This window comes from Dermacentor albipictus, chromosome 3 (genome assembly GCF_038994185.2).
Source record: "Dermacentor albipictus isolate Rhodes 1998 colony chromosome 3, USDA_Dalb.pri_finalv2, whole genome shotgun sequence".
NCBI lineage: Eukaryota > Metazoa > Arthropoda > Arachnida > Ixodida > Ixodidae > Dermacentor > Dermacentor albipictus.
In genome coordinates, this window is record NC_091823.1 from 24,235,991 (window position 1) to 24,249,374 (window position 13,384).

General features: G+C 48.0%; 2 protein-coding genes across 8 annotated transcripts in view; both read left to right on the forward strand.

Moving 5' to 3' along the window:
• Positions 1-13,384, forward strand: part of LOC135903923 (RWD domain-containing protein 2A) — a 481,045-nt gene that overhangs the window by 228,796 nt on the left and 238,865 nt on the right. The gene's annotated exons all lie outside the window — the stretch shown is intronic.
• The window catches only part of cv-c (crossveinless c), a 448,361-nt gene that overhangs the window by 187,275 nt on the left and 247,702 nt on the right, over positions 1-13,384 (forward strand). The gene's annotated exons all lie outside the window — the stretch shown is intronic.

Genomic DNA, 13,384 nt, shown 5'->3' on the forward strand with positions numbered 1-13,384 from the left:
AAGCACGCTGCATGGTTTGCGGCAGCAGCTACCAAGTGTATTCCTAAAAAAAAAAAGGAATATTTAATGAAGAGATATTTAAGCTCACTTTCACTGAAAATCTCACAGTACAGAGTCAAACCTACACAACTATAACACTTAAGAAAATAATTTAACGTGCCTTGAGTGCATCTGTATTCCCGCTTTCTGCACAGTTAGTGCTTCCAACTCGTCTTGAAGCCAAAGAGATACACTGACATGGAATGGAAAGTCTAAGTATTCTTCGCCATGCTATTTCGATGCATTTAACCTTGTATTTCTTCATGTTTTGATGCCACATGCTTTTCTTTCCTTTTTGGCTGGGTTTTGGATCTTTCCTGCAACATAACTAGGATGGCAGTAAATATCTAAAGTGATGTTGTCACCTGCCATTACTGTGAAATTGCGTCTAGAAACTACAGGTGTCGTGGAGAGGGCATGATAGTTCACACGCATGACAGAATGTCAGCACTAGTAACTCTTATTAAACTACTTGCCACAGAATGTGTAGGTCTTACTAGATGATTGTCATTTTAGTACACTGAAACGTTGCATCTTAAAGCTGGACCACAGGCTAGAGAGACAGAGAGAGACAAAAGCAAAGATGGGGAAGTTAACAAGTTAATATATCTGGTTAATTACCCTGTACTGGGGAAGAAAAAATGAGTATGGAAGTTTAGGGAAAGGAAGGCAAGAATGAACACTAATAAAGTTGCCATGCCTAATCTGTGCTGGCGTAGAGTTCCCATATGCGTTTGGAGGTTACGTTACTGATACTGCAGCTAATTTCAAATCAGTGCAGTACAGTACCTATGAGGTGTAATGTCGTTAGAAGCACAAGAACTAGGACTGCGCTGTCGTTTCGAAACTCGTAGTGAAGTAACCCGAGATCCTAAGTATTAATTACTGCGAGCACAAGTGGGGTTTCGGGAACGTCTTGCATGCCTTACTGTATGGTAATGTTGAATGGCGCTTGAGTAAGCATCACTTGAGCAATCCACTCTAATAAACGAATTTTCATGACATCCCCACCGAAACGCCGCTTTGTTCGTTGAAATAACTGTCACTGTGGACACCTTGACTTCGCTCGAAGCTGAGCTGTACGATCCTCCTTTCGGAACCTACCACAGGGTGTGTTCAGATAATTAATTTTTTATATGACGATGAAATCCCTCCACACATAAGAGCGGAACTTCTTGTTGCAGCTTACGCCGTTCGCAAGAAAAAGCTTAAATGAGACTGCGGAAAATGCGGCCTCACATATTTGCAAAATTTTTTCGACTTTGAGAGAGCCTGAAAAATAAAAATAACCAACATTTTCTATGCTGTCATACTTTTTATAGATATTCAACTAGTAGCCACATCATTATCTTACAAAAAATATTAAATGCGTTTTCTTCCTTTTTGCACCGCTGCAAGTTGCTTCTTAGTGGCTGTATCAAGTAACAGCCGTCACGAAACACGACTCTGCCATGCCGCGACACTGCACACGAGACGCAACAAGGTTTGTTTCCTTTCGAAGACCTCTGCAACCTTCTGTCAGTCCCCTTTCACGCCGTAAAGTTTCGTTTTATTTGCATCTTGCTAAGACGTGATGCAAATATACGATTTTTCGGGAAGGATCGGCCGATTTCTTTATTGTGTAGGGTTGACTGGTTGATGGCAAGTTTTCACTGCCTCAGAGCAGCAGCGGGGTTGCGTGAAACGCCGCAGTATATGACTGTGGATTATATTATGTCACCTGTCCCAATCTACGCTTACCTAAATCCAAGTACCGGGGAGCCCTTACGTTCGTTCCCATTGGAAGAGTCACCGCTGCAACGAGTTCAACGCGCTACTTCTCGTTCAGCTGGAGAACGTCATATCCCATGAGCTACCATTACAGCTAGTCAATTCTTTGTACCTTTTTAATGTGAAACACCTGTTTTTCCTCTGTAGCACACGAGGTTGCCAATAGTTCGTGACACAAACGGAAGCTATAGTCAAACATGACGCTTACGCGGCGCGACATTCTAGAAGACAGGCCGCGGGGAGCTCGGCACCGCAGCCTACATCTAGGTGTTCATTGCTTTCTTTTGTACTAGAAAAAAATCATTAAAATGCTACATGTTCTTGCGTATAACAGATAAACGATGGCAGTAGATAATCCTGGGGAAGCTTCATTGAAATTGGAGATTACCGTTTGTTTTTCATTCTTGCGCGAAAGCTAAAATTTGTGACGTTTTGTGATATTTCAGGTTTTCCCTACAAAATGAAAAATGCCAGTGCGTAAGAGGTAATAAATGCACTTTGCAGCACGTTCCGCATGTAGCAAAATATGCACAGAAGGTAAATTCGGAAGAAGCTCACGGTGAAAAGACATTTGAAAACAATTTCCCAAAAGGGGCAATTTTTTAGCCCTTTGTAACAACTTTGTCACATTTTATTTTTGTTTTGGGCTTGCGCAGACAATTGAGTGTATCTTATTTTCATTTATAAACCTGTGTAAAGTAGGTACATAAATATGAAAGCATAGAGTAGTAAAAGTCGAGCTTTCGAGATATCTGGAGTCCTGCACAAAAACTTTCAAGAGGTGAAAAACACATTAGTTAAAGCCACGGCCGGAAAAAAAATTTCGACTTACCTGATATCCATTAAGAGATATCAGAGTTCGAACTCAAGGTTTAATAGACATTTGGAAATTGACAAAGAAACTCGAGAACAAATTAAGGATCGTACAAAGAGCGGTGGGACGAAGAATGTGAGGCGTAACGTTTAAGAGACAGGAATAGCGTGGAGTGGATCAGAGAACAAACGTTAATAGCCGATATTCTAATTAATATTAAGAGAAAAAGAATTACCCGATGATTACGCTTCTTGGTGATGTAATCTTTCAGCGCAGCTGCTGCCTTAGTTCAACAGGCAACCGCATACAGAACACGCAGTGCCGAACGGAGGCGGTTCTGAGTTTCGGATTGGGCAGCACCGAGCCGGCGCTCCGCCGACGTGCCATAGCTCCATATTATAGCAGGTCACCGCCGCGGTAAGGGGGTGGGGGGCTGAGATTAGAAATTGTTATGTAATGTTTATTCTGAGGTGGGATGAAGAAACGGGTGGAGAAAGGGTATTGAGTAGAGGTCGTACACTCGTTCACTCACAGGCAGGCCTCAATGTGGCCGCACAAGGTTGGGGTGGGAAGTAGAAGTAAGGGGATGAAATGCTATGGCAGGTAAGGGGAGGGATAGGGCAAGAGTGGAGGCGGGAGAATGACAGCCAGGCGCAAGCACTGCCAGAGGTGACAAATGCCACTGAGGAACGCGCCCCGCAAACTGGGAAGCGAGAGACACGGCTGAGGGCCGTACAGTCACGCGACGCGAAGACGTAGGAGGGGAGAGTCGTGGATCACGCGCGAGGCGTCAAGAAGCGCCCGCCGCCGGCACCGCGGCAGTGCCGCGACAGCGGGAGAAGGGACGCCGAGGGCGGAGTGGACGGTAGCGACGAGCGTCACCGCAACGGCGCTGCGCGGAGGAAGGGGGTGAGAGGAGATGCGAGAACACATGAGCCGGCTTTGGAGGACTAGGGGAATTATTGTATGAATTTCTATAACAAGGGGAGAGCAAGACTCGCGCCGCGCGCGAGAGATGGAAGCAGGAGCGCGCGTATGATGACCTTGGTTACGACGAGGCACGACGGTGAGGCCGATGGCGACGCGAAATGCGGTAACGGGCGCCAAAGAGCGTCGCTCTAATATGTAGCTGGACATGCTATGTAATGTGTTGGATAGATAACCGGTAGACCATTGGAGTTTCAGAATGGGTGCGAAGAGCAGGGAAGCACAGCCGAGGACGGCAGAAAACTAGGTGGGGTGATGAAATTGAGAAATTCACAGGCGCAAGTTGGAATTGGTTGGCGCAGGACAGAGGTGCTTGGAGGTCGCAGGGAGAGGCCTTCATCCTGCAGTGGACAAATGGGCTGATGATGATGATGACTGTAGTTCTTTGGTTCCCTGGAATTCATTTGGGTGATGTTTTGCTGTGGTTTAAGCCACGAAGGGCCCTGTACGAGTTGGAGTCGGGCATGTAAATATATGGTAGCGGGCCCATGCCGTCGTCCAACTCATCGCTCTCATCGAGAACTAGGAGTGCGGGATTTATTTAGAATATCTACATGAAGACAGGAGAACGTTACATTTCATCACTCTAGCATGACTGAAAACTAAGCACCCCGAGCAGCCGAAAACGGCTGCTTAAAAACACTCTGTCCTCCCTAGATCCATAGGTGAGGGAAAACTGCCGTTCAACATTCGGCCAATCGGAGCGTCCAAAGTCGTCGTAGTCGACCCGCCTTTGAAGGGGGAAGGTTCACAGACTCACGTCCGCACTTTTGTTTCACTGAAAACACCGAGCAGAGAGGGTCCTCGTAGACAGCGGTTGTCACGCTTGACTCAAACTGGCGCCTCTTGATTCTAGAGCTGACTCCGCAGTTAGCCGGCACGTCTGTCAAACGACTGTGACGATTACTGGGGCCCGTGAGAAAGCGACGCAAAACACCCTTTTCCAGGAGTTCTCTTGCTCCAATTAGACCGTGAAGGCAACAGCCACCCAACTAACAATACTCGGTCCGCCAAACATGGCTAGACTTGCTGGTGCCTTTGGGCTGTCCGAAGGAGGCGCATTGTTGGTTTTACAAAGCGACACGTCGCAGCGGGCTGGGGGAGGTTCGAAGGTCGCTACCCCTGCCGGCCGATCGTAAAAGCCCGCACTTGCGTCTTGTTATGATTCGTTTGTTTTCCTTTTTTTTCTTCACCCAGTCGTCTTGCGCCTCAGAAGTACGATATAATGTACACCATAATTCGAAACATGCATAAACAGCAATGATTGCAAACGTGAAGGGTCTCTGCGCGAAGGCGTGAGTGCACAAACTCGGAAGCGATGTGTCATTTTCACCCAAGCGCCGGTGGGCTTGAAAGGGCCTGCGATGCCATTTAAGGCGACGAGTTTGCCTTAGTACAGCCTTACACATCACGGCGACGAGGAAAAAAAAAGAAACAGAAAAGAAAGGTTTGTTGCATGCATTCTTTATGCGCTATTTTCTCGGTCTTGCGCATGCTTTCAGTATAGTAGTCCGACATCCTTACACCGGCGTTTTCTACATACATAGAAGAAAAAAGGAAGGAGAGAAAGCGCGCACATAGAACGTTAGTGCATGATTGTTGTGACCTGCTTTGCGAACCGAAGCTCTGTATTATTAATAGTTAAAAATCAAGACGGGGGCCGACAGATGAACTAGCACACTGTGGTGTAAAAGTTACAAACAAGGATAAAGTGCCTGATCTCTGTTTGTAACTTGCATTATATGGTTGAAAGCTTTATCACACTGACATATTTTGATCGGGAGGGATTGGCGGGCAAGTTGGTTTGGCAACTCTTCCCCTTTCCCCCTTCCCAAGCGCAGGGTAGCCAACCGGGCGCGTTCTTAGTTAACCTTCCTACCTTTCCCATTTCATCTCTCTCTCTCCCCCTCTCGATTGAACGGCAGCGCACGTAATGTGACATAGACGAACATTAAAACACACAGATACACCTGCGCTTAACTACAACGGGAAGTTTACCCGCAGCGCGAGAGCCTTCAGGTTTGACAAATCACGCATGCATGGCTGGAAAAGAAGGGATTGTGAGGGTGTATCAAACGGATGAGTTATTGAGGCCAAAAGGTTCACTCACGACAGGCAGTACGATAAGAAAAACAACTAAAACAACAACAAAGCTTAATGTGAGCATGAAACCATTGATACACCACCCTCGAGTTTTGGGCGATGAGAAAATGCGCATCCTCCTCTGAAAAAGCCACCGAAGGGCAGCTGACGCGCGTTTGCCCCGTGCTGTGAAGTTTAATCGCTTCTCAAGTCTCTCAAGTTAGCTTGGCTCGTTCCTTCCATACCATCTTTTTATAATTCGGGTGCTTCATTCATTCAACCTTTTCCCTTCTACGTGCCTCGTATCCTTGTTGACGCGGACCAAACAAACAAACAAGTGCTAAAGAAACGAACAGTGCCCCCAGGATCGAGTAAATATGGTAGTGTTATTGAAGGGACAACAAAGAGCAACGCTAGCTGAGTTATAACAGGCGTGGAATTCCTTCAAAACTGCGTTCGCATTTACTTGGCCTAACGAGGTCGGTAATTAGCGGAGAAAATATAACGACTAGGCTTCCCTGTTTAGCACTTCGCAGCCAAACCGCAGCACCGGTGACATATATGTGTGATCTTACACGAGTTGCGCAGTATTGGCGCCCTTATGGCGCCCCTATGGCGACCTTTGTGCTGTGTGAAGTTTTCAAAACTTTCTAGATTGCATTTTTTTTGTTCTGTGAATGAAACATGGTCCGTTTTTATCAAACTATCAACAAGTCACCAGCTCATGATACAGAACTCTATGGCGTCATCAGATGTTAGTGCGGGAACTTCAAAATGGCGCCACCACGTGTTCATAGCTTCTTTTCTTTCTTTCTTTTTTTTTGTCGTCCTTTCAGGCTTGCCTGCCCTCACGGTAAGACTGACCGTTTCGATATTCCAGAGGCGTAAATTAACAATTGACATCAACCTGTGGTTCCTCTTTAATGTCTGTTTTAGGCTTCCCCACGACTGCAAACCGTCCGCTGCTACAAGTCTTGCGCTTTGCACAAGAGAGTAAATAAAATTAAGTAAGGGACGTGATACATCATACACGAGGTTGACACATTTGGTAAAGCAGGCAACGTGCGTCTAGGCGAGGTAATGGTGACGGGCTTCAAAGCTTGCGGCTGGAAACTGTGTGTCTTACTTCGACGAATGCCCGGAAAGAATTAAGTGAGACGGCATATAATGAAAAATTGCTGCAAGACGCCAGTAGATATGAAGGTCACGTGTCGTTGCACTAGTATGCTAGCCTATGGGACTGAGTCTTGGGTATAAATATTGCGCCCTTCTCACAGAGGGCAAGTTTCAAGTGTTAAAATAATTGTGCCTCATACGAATTTGACGATTATTAATAAATTGTTTTATTATTGCGTGTATACTCATTCATAGTTTTACAGTACGCACTCGACAACCCTCCCTTCCATTGCCTGCCTCGTCGGAGACTGAGCGAATTTGGTTTGTTGTTAAACGTCGCAGGACAAATGAATTAAATGCCAGAACGGCTATTATGGATAAGCAAATATTGACAGTAGCTAACCTTGTTAGCTGGCGGCAACTAACTAACTATAGTCGGATACAACTTTAGAAAAAAGGGGGCGTTTACTCCTCCGAGGCGGGTGCACCAATGGGCGCGCATTCTGGACCGACGTCATGCGCCGGACGGCCGGTGACTTCGCCGCTTCGGTCATCTGGGCGGGGCCTCCCCTTTTTTCTAAAGTTGTATCCGACTATAACTAACTAACTAACTAACTAACTAACTAACTAACTAACTAACTAACTAACTAACTAACTAACTAACTAACTAACTAACTAACTAACTAAATAAATAAATAAATAAATAAATCAGCAAAACGAAGTGGCGTCTTTAGAAATATAGTAGCGTTAACGTAAGTGCCAAAGCATGCCAACCGTAAAGTGTTGAAGGGGAGCGAGACGGCGAGACTAAAAAGGTGAATTCTTGGTTTAGGGCAAAGCAGCACGGAAGAGACGTTCAAAACCACCGCCTCTGTGGATCCATTGTCTGTTTGCGCAATACCCACCAGATGGCGCCGCCGTTCCGCAGCGTCAGCAACGCGTGTTTGCTACCGCCCGCAGCTTGTCGCAGCTGCTAGCGGCCTCGCCACAGAACGCTCGGGAACGCCCTTGGCCCGCGCATGCCCGTGGAAGCAGGGAAAAACTACGAGAGAAGGCAAAAGGAGAAAAGAAAATGACCGAGCACAATGCTCATTAGTTATGCCTCATAATTATGCATGTTTTAATGACCGTGACCCGCACGAACGCGAGCGTAAAAAAAAAAAAAATAGTCTCGCATAATTGGCCACTCTTTCGCACTACTGTCGTTGTTCCACAGTTCCCGTTGGTGCCGACTGCGAGATGGGCCACTTCCGCGGGCGCTTTTTTTTTCGCAGCGCTGCTTTTCCTTCGCGAGGAAAGAATAAGCGCCGTTGGACGCGCACGTTTCTTTCATCGTTCCCTGGGTGGGAACTTAGCCCGCCAGAGACATATGTCGGCGAGCTTGCCGATCTAATTTGGATGCAAATGTTCGGAGACGAAGAGGCCGCTGTCGGGGAACGGCGAGCCGCCGACTTTCCGCCCATCCTCCTCGTATTGTCCTTTGCGGGCGCGCGTTCTGCTCCAAGGGCTGCGAAGCACAAGAAAGGCTGGCGCGTCTAGATTGCGTCTTCTCTCTGGCTGGCCGGCTCGCTTCCTGCGGTTTCGGATGGCCCGCTCCTCCGTTGACTGGATTGCGTCGTTCCGACGTCGTCAGTGCCGCGAGCAGCGGAGCGCTTGTTAGAACACAATGGGGAGTGCATTTGCTGCGGCTGCTGCCTGTTCGCCTTCGCTAACGGACGCTGTGCGGCTGCGCGCATTCTCCGTGTAGGCTGGCGGCTCCACGTTTCGACGGGGTAGAAATCCGATATCTGCAGTGCCGTAGTGCGGCGTCACATTTGTTTTGCCCCCCCTCCTGCGCACCCTATTTTGGCTAGCCTGCCTCACTCTGCTGGTTTGATATTCCGCTTCCGTCGTAACGCATCTTTACCACTTAAGGTGATGGTAAACGAGAACGCGGGTTGAAGCGCTGGGTGCCTGCTTTGGGTTCGGTCTTTTCTGAAACGGTCCTGTGATTAAGCGCGTTGCATTATGAAGCGCTGTTAGCTTAGCCCGCCTTGCGTATATAGGTGCAATGCGCTTTATGTGCGTGACTTGGAAAATCTCCATATAACGAATCGACATGTTGAGTTCTTGTGGGAATTGTGAATTGTGGGATAACAAGTAAGCGCTCTATGTCAAAGTTGGTCACTATCAATTTCGATTGGAATTTTCTGTATTAGGAAATCATGCTCGTGTGCTACTGCCGCTCGCTTTTGAAATATTAGAATCGTGAGGACGTCCGTATGAATTAGCAGTAATAACGGAGTGGAAAATGCGATAGTGGCGCGTTTTTCGCCAAGCGGTATTGGCACGAGCAACTCGGAGCTCAGGCCTCTTGCGCTAGGGTTGAGGTACAATAATGTCCTTCGCTAGAAAATCAATATCTTTATTTAGTTGCTTAGTAAGGCTTTCGTATAGTTAACGCTTAGCCAGAACTGAATCATCTACATGCCTACTGCTCGATCAGGTCGCAGCCTCCCTATCCTGCCCTGGACATTGGCTTTATTTTGACTGAACCGACATAGAAAATGAACAAACCTTTGTTAATGCGGCAAATGAGTGAGCAAAGAAAAGCAAGGTGACCAGATGAAGCTGACGCTTAAGTGCAATCCGTTTCCAGTCTTATAGAACTGGTCATTTTTCAAGACTGGGGCTGCTTGAGACGGCATCGTATCGCCTCAGCAAGGTCATCGTGCTCTTTCCGCCGAGGAATGACACCAGCGAAGGGTTTTTGTTAGAAGAAAGGAACAAAGAGAGCGATTGAATGAGAGAAAGCTAAATTGGGAACCATAGGCTTTCTTTTGTGCTCGTCACCAGTGTGGTGAAAGAACAAAGTATGACATGCTCCCGATGAATTTGGCCGGTCTTGCGGATTTCATGAGCCCGTCCTTCCTTCTTTTAAGGTGGAGATGTTTTTACAGGAAGCTTAACCGGCAAAGGTAGTGCCAGTGACCTCACCTTTGTTCTGCCTAATAAAACAATAAGTCAGGGCAACAAAACGTGTACGTATAATGTCGCCTCATAGGTATCTTTAAAGCAAGCAGACCTCCTAGTGAAATAGCGGATTATATTCAGCGGCTTCCGTGATTTTCTTAAATTTCTTATGCTTCGGCTACCAAATTTTCGGGCCACAGGGCATGGGCAACCATGTATGTGCGCATTCTTAGTCAATGCCCAAAAATGTGCCACTGTGACACAGGGGGCACAATATCCTTAAATGCACTTATATACGTCTCGTAGCCATCTATGCATACACCTATCCTAATGCCTCTTCCTTCGACAGGCATGCATCGTACACTGCCATCGCCCTCGCAACATAGCTGCGTCGACGTCTCACACTGCGAATCTTCCTTTACTGGGGTTTCCATTGCGGCACAGCTTGTGAACTGTGCAGAGACGTATAAATTGCATGGTGTTAAAGTTGCCACCTGCGCGCTGCATAAAAATTGCATGGGATTGTAGGTTACGCATAGTATGAAAAAAAGAAAAATAATTGCATGCAGATTGTGTTTATTTGTAAAGCATTTCGCGCTTCGCTTCGCATGGCTTCCAACCTATGCATCGGATCATATACCTGTATTTATTGTGGAAAGCCGTCTGAAGGAATGTTCTTATAGAAAAGAGAGAATGATAACTGTTGATGAGGAAAAGCGGTGCGTTCGGCGTGATCCATCCTAGTCTCATCTGTGTTTCCTGCGCCATAGTGGAAATGATAGAAAGGAAATGAGAAAAATTATGCTGATCCCGCGCCCTGCGCCAGTGTGGGTATCAGCGGACGCGAAGCTTCTCGACGGCTTCCATTGCACTGTCGATACTGAGACGCAGTTGGCCTCGTGGTGCAGGTATATAATTGCAAGTACGCGTCTACGAAACGTGGCATTTGACTTTTAACGCGTCTGCAGCCCTTTCAAGGACATAACCAACTGCACCTCCCATTCAATCGGCAATTAGGCTATAGGTCTACGCGTGAACGACTGTAATACAACAGCATTGTCAGGATCGGCACCGCCGCGCCTTTACTTGCGCGGCCTCCATTCGGACCTGCATTGCAAATCACATTAAAGTTAAAGCCTTCTCACGAACACGCATCGTGCACTGGTGTGCGATATGTGTGGCCCTGGTGGCGATATGGTGATCGGCTCGTCGGATCACGAACTTTGATTACGATAGCCTCTAGGATTGCATGACTTTTTGATTACGCCATCTCCGGGATCGGCCCGCTTTACTCGGCGAGACACACGATGAAGGATGAAGACACGCCGAGCACCGGGGACGTGGACTAAGAAAGCTTCGTTTTAAATAGGAGCTAACGTTGCTGACACCGAGGATCGGACGTAGAGGTGCGAGAATGCGAATAATTAATACTGGGGCAGTATTGTCGGGCGATCACTTTCGGCATTTGCGCGAGATTTCGCGAGACTCGGCCTGCGAGAGCCAGCGAAATTCTGTCTCGCATTTGCCCTAACCTCATGCGCCTGCATGCAGTGCCGATTCTCGCGAAATGAAATTATCTCTGGAAATGATCGTCCGAGACTGCGTATCTTGTTCTTAGCATCGAGTCGACAGGCGTGTTTTGGCGAACGCTTTGACGGCAGAGGGCTGGACGAAGGTGCAACAACGGGTAGCATCGAACCTTTCAGACAAAAGAAGGGTAGTTCCCGCGAGGCAGCCAGCAGTTTCCCCCGGGCAGCCAGCCAGGCTGTGCCAAACAATACGTCTCGCTCTGTCTACGCGGGACGATTTCCCGCGCATCAGTTCCGGATCCCCTTTGTGTAAAGACGCGGCGCTTTCAACTGCTTGCCGAGCAAGGACGAATAACTAATGAGCCACCGTATCTACCGGCTGACTTTTTTTTTCTTTCGTCATTGTATATAGTTCCGCCATCTTTGGTAGAACTATGGTATCCGCGCCGCTCGTTACCCGCATCTGCTCGTCATCGCTCGTGCCCTCTCTGAGGTGCTGAGCGCACTCATGGAGTGCGTGCACTCGTTTCGTCAGAGCTGCTGGCGCGCTGTATGCAAATGGGGACTACAGCGTCCGATGCGTTCATTTTACTTCGCGCTTCGTAAAGCTGCAGCAGTGACTCAGCCGCGGAGACACGGTGCGCAGGGTTTCTGTAGTTCGACGTTGCTGTGGCGTCGATGCCGGTGTTTTCTTTTCGACGGGAGCTAAATGCGACGCTCGTGCTTCTAAATAGCAGTGTGTGCCGAAGGGGAGCTGGTCGGCGGCCCTAAAAGGTATCCGATGCAAAATGATGCGCATCGTACGCGTGTCGCAGATTCTGAACGTAGAGTGCTCGCTAATATACCTTTCGAGCGCTCTGACGGCGTCGTTTTGCATGTGCCTACGTGGGCAGCAGCGGCGCATGGCTTACGCTGAGCAGTGCGAAAATGCTTTTCGAGCTGTTACGGTTCACTTTGTGCGGCACGGAATGATACCAAGCGCCCGAGACACGACATGCCTAATCGCCGCGCTCGTCAACATGAAAGGACTTGTCCGCCGAGTGTGCGCGACGGGGAATATGCGCGGAATGTGCAAGTCCCACTCTCCTCTGTCCTACGTTCAACCTCTCTACGCCAATGAGTGGTTTCCCTCCATGTTCCTCTGTGTAGGTTTACCCGACGTGACATGCGTTCACCATCTCTAAGTCAGGGAGTGATTTCTCTCCGTTTTCCTCTGTGTGGGTTTACCCGACGTGTCCCGACGAAGCCCTCTACCAGGGAGCAAGAGAGAATGAGGTTTCCCGGATAGTGGACGGTATAAGTAGGCTAGCGTGTCGTCATCTCCTCTGCCCTTGCGTGCAGGTGCACGAACGCTGAACGTTTCTGCATATTTTGTCTCGGAGCGCACCGCTCACTGTAATGTTGTACTAAACTTCTGTTATTTGTTTTTACATAACCTCGTCTTCACTGCCGAACCCTCTCGAGTGGTCACCTGGTGTGAACTCCAAGCGGTCGCCGTTGAAGGTCACAACACCCTGTCCCCGTAACAGAGCCCATTAAGTAAGGCCACGTGCCTGGTTGATTTAACCAGTAAAACATTATAAGTTTTGCTTCGACCGATGCAACTGGACCGATGGAACTCGGGCAACTTATTCCCACACCATTCCGTGCTCCCGGTGTCATTGTGTCCCTAGACTTCGAACCCAAAGAACTATTGGAACTGTACACTGAGAAACAGGTGATTTGCAGACCCGGCACTTCGTGTCATTGTTTGCGTGACTGTGGTCCTAATCGTCTCTTTCTCGCTTCTTAAAGAGATTTAATTCGGTCACTTACACGAATAGATCACTTTTGCAATAAGAATGTAGTCGCAATAGGCACAGGGACATTGAATGGGGAGGTGGGGTGGGAGGATGATCAAAGGGAAGTTTTCTCTTCGGCGCTGCATCGTACTTACTTTCGCTCCGCTCAAGCCATATCTCACCAGGACATAATTCTGAATCTGCATGCACTCGGAGAGCAACTATTTCTACGCTCGAGTACCGGCGACATTTGCTTGAGTGACGTCTCGGTGTCAAAAATGAATGCGCAGTGACTAAGGTGGTTCGAAAATCGG